The sequence below is a fragment of the Triturus cristatus genome, chromosome 8 (genome assembly GCF_964204655.1).
Source record: "Triturus cristatus chromosome 8, aTriCri1.1, whole genome shotgun sequence".
Classification (NCBI taxonomy): Eukaryota; Metazoa; Chordata; class Amphibia; order Caudata; family Salamandridae; genus Triturus; species Triturus cristatus.
In genome coordinates this window covers 166,587,526-166,601,967 of record NC_140591.1, presented here as the reverse complement: position 1 = coordinate 166,601,967, position 14,442 = coordinate 166,587,526, and the positions used below count along the sequence as shown (strand labels likewise).

Sequence of the window (14,442 nt, the reverse complement as noted above, 5' to 3'; positions counted from 1 at the left end):
CATGTGGGCAATGCACATAGCCTTAAAGTTAACTCTCTCCCGAACAGTGAGCCAGTGGAGGGACTTTTAGGAGGGTTTTACAGATTGCTGGTTCGAGGTCCCCACAGGAATCCTCACTGTGCAGTTTTGCACCGTTTGGAGCTTTGCGATGGTCGAGGTAAATGGCTTTCCCGTAATCCAAACGGGAAAGAATAAGTGCCTGTACCATAAGCTTTCTTGCCTGGAAGGGGAGAAGTGGAAGCACTTTGCGGAGCATCCTTAGGATGCCATAGCAAGAATCCGCAACCTTCAGTGCCTGGACCATAAAGCTGAGGTCCGGGTCAAGCCAGATGCCCAGACTCTTCATCTGGGCCTTGGGGGCAGGGACGGGTCCCATACAGGCTTGCCACATTACATCCGCTTTAAAGAGAGAAGGATTACCAAGGAGCATCAATTCAGTCTTGTCACCATTCAATTTTAGGTATGAGTGGTTCATCCACTTAGCTACCTCTTCTAGACAGGGACAAAGGCCGATAGAGGCATTATCAGAGTGGTTCAGAGCTATGACCAGTTGGGTGTCATTAGCGTAGGTCACTATATGAACCCCAAAAGGGATCACAATCTCTGCAAGCGGAGTCATATAAACATTAAAAAGGGAGGGACTCAAGGACGATCCCTGAGGGACTCCGCAATGGAGAGGCATAGGTTTTGAAGTGACATCACCCTCTCTTCCAGGAATGATTGCAGCCATGTTAAGGCTACTCCGGTCACCCCCAAACTTCTAAGTTGATGGACCAAAATTTGGTGGTTGACCGTGTCGAAGGCTGCTATGAGGTCTAGAGGATAACCGCTTTTGAACCTTGCATCAAGAATCTTTTTAGACTCTTCGACAACTGCTAAGAAGTGTTCCATGCTTTGCAGACCAGTATCCTGCAAGAGATTGTTGTGACTGTCTACAGAGGAAAATGACAAATAGATTGTTTGAATCTTATTATGAAAGTAATCTGCGAGTTCATTGCAACATTGGCCAGTGGCATCAGGTATATCTGGGGGTGAGGGGGCTTTAAGTATTTTTTTCACTATGCGAAAAATTTTGTGGGGGAGTTGGCTGCCAAGGATATTCTTTCCTCATTATATGAGGCCTGGGCCAATTTTATTTCAGCTTCGCATGTTCTTATGGCCTCCCTGTATTCCGATTTCTTGTTTAAAGAGAAATCCTTTCTCCAAGCTCTTTCGAGTTTCTTGCAGATCTGTTTTAGCACCCGGAGCTTGGGGGAGTACCATGCCATTGTGTTGGACCCAACTTTGATCGGGGTCATTTTCTTAGGGAGAACCTGATCTAAAGTGCTCTCAATCCAGTTGTTAAATCTTTCATTGGCAATAATCGGATCCATATCAGCGATCGGCTTCATGTTTTCTTGCTCCAATACCCACTTTTCGGAGGGAAGTTTGGGCCAAGGACGTGACATAGTTCTTATTGGTCTGGTTGAAGGGGTCACACAGGTGGGGGTCCAGGAGAAAGGGATAAAAAAATGATCGGACCAGGGTATTGGAATGGGTGTCTTTCCAGTTAATTGGATTGGAGAATATGGGATCTAGTAGGTGACCCTTCGTATGGGTTGCATTAGTGACCTTCTGTTTGAGCAGGTACGCGGCCACATGTTAAGGGTGATCAAAATACAGATTAAAATCACCTAGTAATGTAAATTTAGCAGGGGTACTGGCGAGATTAGCAACCATTTCAGACAGTGATTTACAGAATTGACCCAACGACCCAGGGGAGCGATAAATTAAGATGCCTGACAGGGAGAGCGTGGGGGTAAACCCTATCGTGAATAGAAGGTTCTCACAATCTGGTAAGGGACCACCAGAAGTGCGGCAGCTGAGGTGAATTTTGTAAATGATGGCAATCCCGCCGCCTTTACCTTCAGTCCGGTCTATCCTCTGAATTAGGTAACCAGGGAGGAGGGTTTGGACGATATCAGGATCCGATTCTGAACTAAGCCAAGTTTCTGTCAGAAACAAGACTTCTGGGCATTTTTCCTTTAGCTGAATAAGGATCTCCACCGCATGCTTGGGCAGCGATCTACAATTCAGCAGAAACATTTTATATGGCTTTGGAAGGGGCCGAATAGTTTGGGAGAGCGGCGATAGTCTAAATGGACAGTGCCCACAGCCGTGGTCCAGACTGCCAGGAACAATGGAGTGAGCACAATGCACCATAGTGGCTATGTTTAGCTGTCTAAGCTGCTCAGCATTATAATGGTAATCATTTGTAGGAAAAGGGGCAGGGGTTCTGGCCCCTGGCCCCGGCGGGATGCAGACGGGCTTGCCATTGGCGAACCAGCGGCGCATTCGATGTGCATGTCCGGCCCAGCATGTGTCTTTTATAGCCAGCTGGTGCAAATTGACCTGCGACCCTTGTTCCGCCGGAAGTCAGGCAGTTCAGGCGTATCCGCTTTCCTCCGCTCAATCGGCAATGCCGTGGCGGACCGGGGAAGGTGGCTGTTTCAGCCTAGGAGGTGGGTAAGTGGTTCTAAAAGCACACCGCGAGTGAGCCACAGAGAAGAATTTAAAAGAAAAAACCCATAAAATCAGTAGGGTAGAAAAGTTAAAAACCAATAAAACCAGTAGTCTAATTAAAAAAGCCAACTCATATAATACTAAAATATGATGGTGTCTGTGGACTCTGCTATTTATTAGTGGACGTTCAACCCCTCCGCTCCCCCGTCCCCCAGAAAAAATGCACCATATAGCTTTGTCAAATATGATGTGCATAGCTAAAATCCCTGTCCTCAAAAGTTTAGGGTGAAATGATGTCCCAATGTAAAATGTCCCAGATGCTAGAGCAGTACTAAGATGTAGTCCAAGTTCAATGTCAGTTAAAAAAAAAAGCATTTAAAGCGCTACATTTTTCAATTTCTGGAAACAGTTTATATATTTCCCCCAAAAATGGTTCTCCGTCTAAATTTGCTCCAGCAAAGCTGAGTGGTCAAGGGGAGTAGTTTAAGGGGGAGTTAAGAAGGGAGAACACAAGGATACGATTTTTTTTATTCCACTGGGAATTTTGTAGGAAGTAAGAGAGCGAACACTTTAGCCAGCACAGCTTGCCATGAAATGCGAAGTTTGGTGTACATTTTCCCAGCAGTTTAGGAAGAATTTGTAATACAAGGAAACATTATATAGAATCTGTTGTCCATTGACTCATTTTTTTAATTTGGTAATGTAATTGCCCGAAGTTTCCTAAAAATGTGTTATAGCTGCCCTTGCTTTTAAGAAAAAGAGTGTTTGGCAAATGAAATTGGAAAAATTAAATGAAAGGTCAGTTTAATTATTATTTGTGTCTGTCACTTTTCAGCTAAGAACAAAGCTGCGTTTGTTTTCCTCCTTCCCCTTGTCCTGCAACCTAAATGGGTTTATTTTTGAGGGCACTCAAATCCATTTTATATACAGATAGGAGAAGGACTGTGTTTAACAAAATGGCCTTCGGTAGAGCCATGAAATATATAGATAAATGAGAGTGACCTTGTGTAATGTAATCCGGTACTTATGCAAATTGCTCCAATGGCGTGGAGCTGATTTTGCACTGTATAAAAAAAACTGTGAATGGGATATAGGGGACTGAGGGGATGGGTGTGTTGGGCCGATGGCTTGCAGGAAAAGAGAGTTTGACAAATGAAATCAGAAAAACATTACAATAGCAGAGGTCTTCAATCTGTGGGGCGCAGCCCCCAGGGGGGCCGTGGAGTCCTTGAAAGGGGGTTGCTGATTCCCCAGCTTCACTTGTCTCTGCAAAAAGACAGCCCTCCTGGGATGGCTAATTTAGATCGTTATCAGCTGCTTGCCTGAATGAAAGGTGAATGTGCCCTAACAGTTCATCTGCAAGTGTAAAGGATGGTTGGGAGCAGTTCTGGCTCTTTGCGATGACAACGGTTGTTTTTTTTTAGTGGAAGTGCAAAGAGTTAACAACTGGGCTGGGAAGTTCTTGCTTTTAATGTTAACTTCATTTACACCGCCCTTAGTGCCCCTAAAGAGGTGTTACAGGGACAGCTTTGTAAAAAAAATTACATTACAAACACTCTGGTATTATTAAAATTTGCATTTTGAAAGCACCATTTTATCCTTAAACTATTTGCATGTTTTGCAGCGTTCTATCTGTGTGTAATGCAAGTATGAAAAATTGAATTACATATTCACAGTGCTTTCTGTCACAGGATGTGACTACGTAGCACTTAAAATATACATCACTAGTCTCCACTGCACCAAACAAGATTTAATTATGTGGTTCTCTGATTAGACACAGACCTGTGCAGTGCATTAACTAATAGAGGTTTCATATGTACTACAGTGCATTTCCCACTGAGCAATAACTTTTTTTATTTATTTTTCATTTACGCTGCCCATTATGTCGTCCAGTAGCATTGGTGAAACCAGGGATGCGGTGCAGATTGAAGGCGGTGCTCATTGCGATGCTGACAGATCACTGTGCTGGTGACAGTGATGGTTGCGGGAAGCTGACGTCGGTCGGTCCGGACTGCGGTGTGGGACGAGGCAATGCGTCGCAAGACTTACGAGCGGTGCCCCCAGGCCATGGTGCGGTCAAAGGTGTCGAAGTCAGCGTGCAGTGATGGCGTCAGTGACACCAGGGTGGCGAAGTGAAGTGAGGCGGTGCAGAGTGCGGTGCCCACAGGTCACAGTGCACGCAGCAGCTCGTTGGCAGCAGTCATCGTCGGTGAGACCAGGGTTGCGGTGCGAGATGCGGCGGAGCCCTCTGCAGTGCCTTCAGGACATGGAGCCAGCGACAGAGTCAGTGACGGAGTCGGTTGCTTTCCCCCCTCTGTGGCAACTGAAACCACAGTTCAAGAGGCGGTACCCAGTGGTTGGTGAAATCTTTGCGGTTCCTGAGACTTCAGAACAGGAGGCAAGCTCTACTTCAAGCCCTTGGAGATACTTGGCAATAGGTAAAGAAAGTCCAGTACAGTCCTTTCACTGCCCAAGACAGAAGCAGCAACTGCAGGCCAACCCAACAAAGCAACAACACAGCAAAGGGGCAGTACTCCTCTTGGCAGTTCTTCCAGCTCTTCTTCTTGGCAGGTTCCTTGATTCCAGCGAGTTCTAAAGTTCTGGGGTCTGGGCCCCAATATTTATACTCAGTTTCTCTTTGTGCTTTTGGGCAGAGAGTGTCTGTGCCCAGCCCAAATCAGTTCCATCCTCTGAGGCCCAGCTTCCTGGCAGGAAGTGGAGACAGCATTGTCCAGGGCAGACCAGTCCCATTCAGGTGCAAAGAAATCTCCTCCTACTACTCTAAATACGGCCCAGGTCTATTCAGCTCAGACCTAACTCATCCAGGAAAGACAGGACACACCTTGACCCCCTCCCCAGTGGCTGTCTGATGAGAATGCACATCCCCAGCCCCTGTCACTCCAAAGCCAGACAGTTAATCCACAAACCCATCAGAGGCACATAGGATGACTGAGCAAGAAAATACCTACTTTCTAAAAGTGGTATTTTCAAACACAGATCATAAAAGATGCATTTTTATATTCTGAGTTCAAACATACTAAACCCCATTTGTCTATCTTGTCCCAATGGGAAGATGTTATAAGTAAACTCCAATTCTATCCTATGAGACAGATAGCCTTTCCATAGTGAATAATGAAACACACTGTAATTTACTACCAGGACATGTCACACACACCAGTAAATGTCCTCCCTTTAATATACATGGCACCCTGCCTACATGGGTGCCTTGGGTCTACCTTGGGGGTGACTTACATGTAAGAAAAGGGAAGATTAGGGCCTGGCCATTGGGTGCACTTGCCAGGTCGACATGGCAGTTACAAACTGCATGCAGACACTGCAGTGGCAGGCCTGATAACCCTTTTCAGGGCTGCTTGGGTGTGTGGCACAATCAGTACTGCAGGCCCACCAGCAGCATTTGATTGAAAGCCCTGGCACCCTCAATGCACTTTACTAGGGACTTGCTAGTAAGCCAAACATGCCAATCATGGAAACACCAATCCATAATACAATTTACAATAGGAGCACTTGCACTTTAACCCTGAACAGCAGTGAGAAAGTGCGCAGAGACACTAAACCAGCAAAAACTAGGAGGTCAGAAAGCCAAAAGTCAGGGGAAACATGCCAAAAGATGCCAGGTCTAATAGGGTCATTTATGGTTGTCGATAGTGGTCGATGATGAGGAGTACCAGTTTCTAGAAAATGTTGTCAGAAGGGGTTCCTTACGCCTAAAAAGGTTTGACAAGGGGGCCTCGGCATCAAAAACTTTGAAGACCTCTGCAATAGGGTGACTTCAATAATTAGTTGTGGCTGTCGCATTTCAGCTGAGTTAGAATGAAGCTGTATTTTTAAAGTTATAAATCAATGAAACGGACGTGGGGTAATGTAAGTTGGTGCTAATGCCCTTGGAGCGATTTAACACTGCTATATTAAGAAAATGTGCAAGCTGAGTAAGTTTAGCGGATGGGATAAAAGGAAGCGGTCTGCAAACCTATACATTCTTATGGAATGCTACACTAGAAAATAAGGAAGAAGTTATTTCAAATAGCAGCTGCGGCCCACGTGTGGAGCTATGGGCCGTGTGAGATTGAGAGAAATGTACAACCAAGTTGAGCCACACATTCAAGGTAAGGATGAAATAGTTGGGCCATTACCAGGTCGGTCGCAGCAGTGAGGCACTCCATGGATGGTGGGAGACATGATGCAGGGGATATCCAGACAGACAGCAAGGAACAACAGAGAACAGGGTTGCCAATCCTCTGTTCCCAGTGGAACAAAATTACGCTACAATAACAAGAGCCAAACCCTGCTTCTTGCGGAATACTGAAAACCAAATTCGAAGTCAGCTGTACCCATTCACACAATCCACTCGCGTGAGTGCTTGGAAAGTGGCAACTGAAAGTAGACATAAACAAAGGACACCAGTTCCTATCACTTTATTCTAATTTGGAACAGGCTTTAGCAACAAAATGTCAAATAACAGGTAGCGTGTGCAGAATCATTGTGTAATTTGCGACATTTGTTAGTGGTATAATCCCAGTAACGACACAAAATATTGGTTTTAAATGTGTAAAAGAGCGTTTTAGTTATTCGTTATATTATAAAGGAGTGAACTACTTAATTAGGAAAAGATTTTGAGTATGCCAGCAAACATATCCCTGCACGGCTATCGACTGCAAGGGACCTCAGTAAATAGCAGAGCACAAATGACGGTTCATATACAGTACACAATGGGTGAGTGCAGGAATTTGGTTAAGTGTATTAATAATATATACTGCCATTTAGTGCTTAGAGGGTAGTGGTCTGGCTCTGTGTTATGCCTTGTAAGCCTCACAATGGAACAGATTCCCAATCATAGGGTGAAAAGCCCCAGGTGGCTTGAGGTTCTGCTGGAAAGCTGTCTGTGTAGGAAGGGGAGGGGTGTGTTTTGTTAACTCATACAGGTATGGCCGTTGCTCCTGCTGCATGCAGATGCTGCACGAGGCACAGCATTCACTTGCTGAGGGCATGTCATCTTCCAGTCTCATCAGTGGGGTGGTAACTGGCTGCCGCACTGAGCAGTGAGGGCAACTGTAGCATGAGCTTATAAATCAAGCTTTACTATTGTTCACTGTGAGTGTGATAGGACACAATTTGCTGAGCTCAGTAATCTGGAAAGCTGCCTCCACTTTACCGGGGGGAAAGCTCAAGACATGCAGATCACATTAAATGAAAGCAGAGAGCGTTGAGTCATAGAATCATAGGGCCAGTTCTTCCACCAATAAGGTTAATGGACCAATGGAACTTTCCTCTCTCTCTCTGCGTACTGCACTGTCTCCATATCAGGTTACACAAGGCAATGAATGGCTCTTGTACTTTCCTGAAGGGAAGAGACACAGCCGAGATTTTACACCACTAGGTGGGGAGCTGTTGACCTAGTCCTCAGGGATCACCACGGGGAGATTAAGTACCCCTGCACCTGCAGGCATACAGGGGAGGAGGGCGCAGTAAACACGCCAGCACTAACCGAAGAATCATTCCAGATGGAAATCCTGGGGTACCAGTCTCTAACCATAGAAACGTCCATGATTCCTTTCCTGCTCCTAGCGCCAGTGGCGCAACGCAAAATGATGCCCCCACCGCCCACGCAGAATGCATGAGGGACCCCTGAGACTATATGGGAAGCTGCCTAAAGAGTTGGGGACCCCTGCGGCACTGCGGAGCACCTGCTCTACACCCCTGTTCAACGCACAAGCACAGACCGTTCTCATAATGGGCTTACAGCAAACTTCAGACTACCTTGTCTTCAGAATACCTCGATAACCTGCTTCTTTTTAGTTTCTCTGTTGTGTGTCTGGCGCTCTGCTGTTTTGCCATGCTTGCCATAGCACCAACGCAGCACACACTTTTCAAAACACATATTTTTATAATAACATGAATAAAATTATATCTATATACTAATATCAAGGAACCTCCATGTGTTTTGCACATGTAGGCTCGGGCTGCCCTTATGACGCAGGAATAAAAACATCACCTCAGAGATGGATTGGGTAGGCACCTGTGCGCCCCGCCCCCTCGCTGCTGCACTTCCTGGTTTTGAATCACATCTTCGGTGATCTCAAGCCGGGCGTGGCCTGGAGTTCGTAACCACATCTGGTGAAAAGGGCCAATGATGTCTGTTCATCACAGCCTTCGCCGTTATGCGAGATAACGAGAAACATGGTGCCTGCTGTACAAAGGAGTTTGATGGGAAGGAACAGAAGGCTGAATAAAATCTTCCAACCCTCGCCAGTTTCAGGTGGTGTTTGTTTTCATACCTGCGGCCACAATAGTTTTGTTCTCAGTTTCTTTCTTCCTCGGTAGTTAATGATTTGTGTGGTGCTGTGGCTGTTAACAGGTCACCCAGTGCAGTGGGCGTGCCCACCAGGCTAATCTTATCGAACGCGCAGAGTTGGCAGAGACTGGAGTTTCGATACGTTTCATGTACTGTGGTTACGGAATTGAAGAACATTTAGGATTTCCCGAGGGATCACGTCTTCCTGGTTTTGTGAAGTTTGACAGGTCACGCTACAGTTCTTTACGAAACTGAGCCCCGACTGTTTAAGGCAAAGTCCGGACCTAAACAGCCCCTGTGCAGCAGCTCACGGCCCTCGACCCTCAGGATGGTGCTGAGGTAACAAGGTAAGCGGTGAGCTGGGCACGAAATGATGGAAGGTCGTCGTGGCATACAGACTAACAGACACTTGTTTACCATGTACATAATTATCAGGCCTTGGAGGGAAGTGACAGGTAGGTTGCTGCACACGACAGAAAGGGGAGAAACATTAAATTAGAGAGTGTGGAGAGAGGGACTCTATATATTGTGAATTAAAGGGCAACGGGTGCGGCCCTTCTGTGAGAGAACAGAGCGCGCGAGAGGGAGGTCAGAGAGAGAAAGCGTGACCAAAGGAGAAAGACAGGCATGGACGTCGATGCACGAATATGCCAGGTGTACCGGAAGTGACATCACATGCCCTTTGGCCTCTGTGATATCACAGGATGTGACATCATATGGCCTTTGATGACTTCTTGGCTTTGATGCCATGTGACCTTTGACTCTGGTGGTTTCACAGGAAGTATATCACCAAATGTATAAATTCTACAATTAGAACTACATTAATAAAATACATGTAACAATCATACCTTTATCAATTAGATCATCCCATGCCTCTTCCATTACCCATTTCTAACTCTCACAGCACTGCCTCAGGATCCTCTCACCTCCATAGCTGCTATCAGAGTTGGGGCTAACGGGTCATACGTAAGGCATTGAAATGTCACTTCAAGCTAACAGATCACTTGGCATGCTGTAGGAGGAACATAATCACACATTGTTTTAAATAACTTCAGAATGTGGCCTACGAGCTTCACTTGCACCCAGGGCTGGCTTTAGAGCAGTGCGACTGGTGCGGCCGCACTGGGCGCTGACCTGTGAAGGGGGTGCCGCTCTCAGGGGGGGTGCTGTGTTTAGCAAAAACGTGTGATTGGAGAAATGCCCGGTCGTAGTGAGAATCCGAGGAGGCATTCATGTAGTGTGTGGGCACCAAGAATGATTCTCGCACCGGGCGCCACCAGCGCTAATTCCGGCCCTGCTTGCACCTTCACCTACATTTTCGAATCCACCAATTAAAATCCCTTTCTTTCATCCTTTCATCATTTGATGTGAATAATCAGTGTGCATTATTATTGGGCTATGAAAAAGCCAAACAGTATGGGTGTAACCACCACAGAAAATACATACTATTACCCAGTCGCAGCTCGCAATACTCACGGGTGGGGGGTCTCGCGGGGGTTCGCGTGGTGGGGTTGTTAAAATCAATTTTTTAAAAAGCTTACCTGACCAGGTCCCGTGCCCCCTCTGCTCCTGGGCTGAGTTTGGCGTTTGACGTTTTCCTGCTCCTGAACAGGAACAGGCATGCTCCCTCCCTTCCCATAAGCCAATCACAAAGCTGCAATGGCAGCATTGTGATTGGTGCAGACAACGTCCAGCCGGGCACTTGTAGGGATGCCATTACATAGAGAAAATGTAGAGTGCGCATGACTGGTTTGGTCGGCCCCAGAGGGCCGACCAAACAGTCAGGCCCGACAACAGTGGGCAAGCCACTCCTCCCCGACCCGCCCGCCCCCAGCCAGGCATACCCTCCCGTCCGCTCCCAACCAGGCATACCCTGCCTTCCGCTTTCTTGCAAGGCGAGATGCAGAAACATAAAATGGTATTCAAAATACCATTTTATGTTTCTGCTTCTCACACTGCGAGAAAGCAGTGGGGCGACACTCCTCTGCCCTACTGGAGGAGCTGCCCCTGCTATTACCTATTTAATTACAGAAAATTATGAAGGTCCAAGTGACATGTATGGGCTTTATTAAGCCATATAGTGAAGCAAAATAGCACAAAGCTATACGTAAACACAGGTGTGCAGTTACATAATTTAAACATAACCTCATTCTTTAATGACCACAGACAACTTCGTTCACAGACCAGGATCATGAACTCATCCCCTATTCTAGCATGAATAATCTGGTAGGATTTACCTTATGGGTTGAGTTCTGTTGCCATGTACTAGTCAAGTTTGCTCATTACTCACGGCCAGTCACTGTTTGCATAGCTAACTGGCTCTGGCATTCACACTTTAACAAATTGTGTGATCCTTAATAAATTACTTGCTCTCCCTATGTATTAGTTCCTTTGGCTACCAAAATTGTTGATGTACAATTCTCAGGCTCACTGATTTACCTCACTGGGATGTTAGTCTAGGTCATACTTACAGAATACCCTCTATCACTTCTCAGAATAGCAGTGAGTACACTGTTAATGTAAAAGCCTCCTCCCACTGCCTTCTGTTATGATAGCAAACCTTAATGATGAGTGTCTGATAAGTTTCCTGAAAAATCTTGCAGAGGTTTTAGGACCTATCCTGAACACAACCTGGACAACATGAAATAGTGAGTAAATGTCTTTAGCAACGTAGTGCTCCAGTCTGATGTGAACTGCCTCTAGGTGATAGATGACCTCTCAGCACTGCTAAAACGTGATTGACAGGTTATACATGGACTGTCGAAGTAAGTGCATTGGCATTCTTCTCCCTACTCTTTAACGAAGATTAGAGTCTATCATCTTGAAGCTTCAAACAGATTTCTACGGAAGAGACATTATTTTTACTCTTTCTGTCTCCAGCCGTAAAAGCCTTTTACAAGCACCTACATGTCACAGTGAGGTCAGTTGTCTCCTTGAACAGGGATATCATTGCCTTCACAGGACCAATGCAAAACATTGACATTTCAACAGAGTGGTGCTTTATCATTAGTAGGAGAAAGTAAATAAAAATGTGTATTTTAAGAAAAAGACTAAACCGCAGAAAGTAGTTTAGTTCATCACATATTCTTAAACTGCCCAGGGAGGGCATCTTTTGGAGATAAAGCAGCTGTTTCCACAGTTGTCTCCTTCTTTTTTGCAGCATACTCTCTCTAGTGCATTTGCAACAGTGGTGTGACATTCAATATTGGGCTTCTCTAAGTGATATGTTGAGGGATTCTGGTTAAAGCTCTCAAATAGCATGTACCATCCACTTCTCCACATCAGAAAACCCCCTCAAAACCATCAGATATTATTCAGGGGAGATGGGGAGCCCAACAGTGCGAGGGATATGTGGTGGGTGTCCCTGAGAAGCGAACAGTCATCAATTGTGCAAATAGAAAGTACAAGTTTAAAATACAAGAATTGCTTGGTTTAAAATTAATTCAAGTTTTTTTTTGTTAAAAGCGCTGCCAATAAAATAGTGCCGGGTACCTAAGGAGGAAAGTGCAGTGAATGCCCAGTGGGCGCTCCTCTCGCCTTACGCTCCCAACAATTGGGGACCCAAGTAAAGTCAGCCAGGGACCTCGGGATTCGATTATTTTACACTATAGTGGTCCCTAGGAAAATAGGGATAGTGGTACGTAAATAAATATAGACCCAATCAGTACTATATTGGTTAGACTTGTCCAGCCAGACAGAGGTCTAATATTTAATATTTTTAGTAATTATTTGAGATGTATACAGACAAAAATACTGAGAGTGTATAGGTACGGGAATTTCTTACGATTGTTGATGGAGCAGAAATCGGAGCGCGAGGTGGGAACCACAGATGCACGCTCCGGTGGCGCAATGGCCTACGTGCGTGTGAATTCTTCCGGTCTTTAATATGCAAAATTCGGGGGTGAGGTAAGAGCCACGGTCGTGTGCTCTGGCGGCGCAATGGCCTAGTTCCATATTTCTCGCTGCGGCGTGCAGGGGATCAGCTTCCGTTGGTGCGGGGGTTGCTTCGCCAGCAATCGTAAGAAATTCCTGTACCTATGTTTTCCTGTGACCACTCGAGTGTGGCACCATCCATACTTTATCCGAATCACGTAATTTCTGTAATCTAAGGCACTAATACACAGGCATGCTTAATTAAATGTCCTGATGATGATCCTCGCGTTGTTCACATGGATTGAAATGCCGTTGACACCATAAAACACCTTATACAACACCTGTAATGCTATCATTGATTATGTAAAGGTGTTCCTTGCGATTTGTTCACCATATTGAGAATTTGTTCTATAACAAACCGTGAGCGTTGCCTGAGCCTCCCTTAAATGTTCCCCAATTGTTTGTTGTTGTTGTTGTTTCTGTAGTAGGATGCAGGCTTGTGTTCCACTCTCAGTATTTTTGTCTGTATACATCTCAAATAATTACTAAAAATATTAAATATTAGGCCTCTGTCCGGCTGGACAAGTTTAACCAATATCGTACTGATTGAGTCTATATTCATTTACGTACTACTATCCCTATTTTCCTAGAGACCACTGTAGTGTAAAATAATAGTTTGTTTTAGGGCACAATTATTCACCTTATCTACATTAAAAGTGTATTAGTATTAGGGATAGAAGTACCTTACATCTAAAAATCATAACAGACCCGTCTGTACCAAGGCTGAAATTAGTCCTGTTGAAAAATTAGGAATACTATCTAAAGGTAAGCAGATAATAATAACGTACATCATTCATTAAGAGACGAGGACCTGCCAGTTTATCCTATCTATGCCTATTGGTAGCTTCGTCATATTGCATCTATGCCTATTTCAATACTACTGTCTTGAAAAAGAAGGTGCTATGTGAATAAACCTTCGAAACGCGTCAACGCCCTTGTTGTAGCCACAAACCCCTCTGTACAAACAGTACCTTAGATGTGTATGACCTGAAAGGCATCAGAGTACATGTGTATAAGTTCCATTTTTGGTTGTAGCGATTTATGACAAAGATTAGTGTCTGTTTTGAACTCTCGTGTTATTGTCTTTGAATTATTTTTAACTATCATTAATTGATTTTAATACTGTAATGTAATGCAATTTCTTCAAAGTGATTTTTGGATATAATTGTTTTTTATCTGTGTATTTTAAAAAAAAGATATTGTCTTAATAGATTACAATTATCACTTTACTAAACTACAAGCTTTTGTGCCAATACTTTGCAACCGCAAGTTTCAGGGGTGGTTGGTATGATTGGGTTATGAATGTATGTGGTCTGGATGATTAGTATGAGACAAGGTGTGGATTCAAAATAATCCTAGAGGACGTCATTATAAAAAATTAAAGTATAGAGGCACTACTTTGGTCTTCAATTGAATATATCTTTTTGGAAATCCAGATACTATCACAAAAAAAGACAAAACCTGCCTCCAAGACTGCTTCACTAAACACAGGTAGGCAACTAGGGAGGCTGTGGAAGTTGTGAAACCTGCCGTGACATATAATTGTGTAATCCAGATGGTAGCCGGGATTACACCCAATCTACTTTTTGACCAGAATGTGTATGAATGTACACTATTGTCTCAATTTAGACCAGGTACAATCCGTTGTTTGCTATGTTTCCCACAAGGGCAATACTCTTCCGCAGATATATGTATTT

The 14,442-nt window shown here is 44.8% G+C and overlaps 1 protein-coding gene across 1 annotated transcript in view; it reads left to right on the top strand.

Annotated features, from left to right (window-relative positions):
• The first annotated feature begins 8,695 nt into the window (after positions 1-8,695).
• The window catches only part of IGSF5 (immunoglobulin superfamily member 5), an 850,576-nt gene continuing 844,829 nt past the window's right edge, over positions 8,696-14,442 (top strand). Inside the window, exon 1 of the mRNA XM_085621233.1 lies at positions 8,696-9,159. The gene's annotated coding sequence lies outside the window, so the exon portion shown is untranslated. The remainder of the gene's footprint in view (positions 9,160-14,442) is intronic.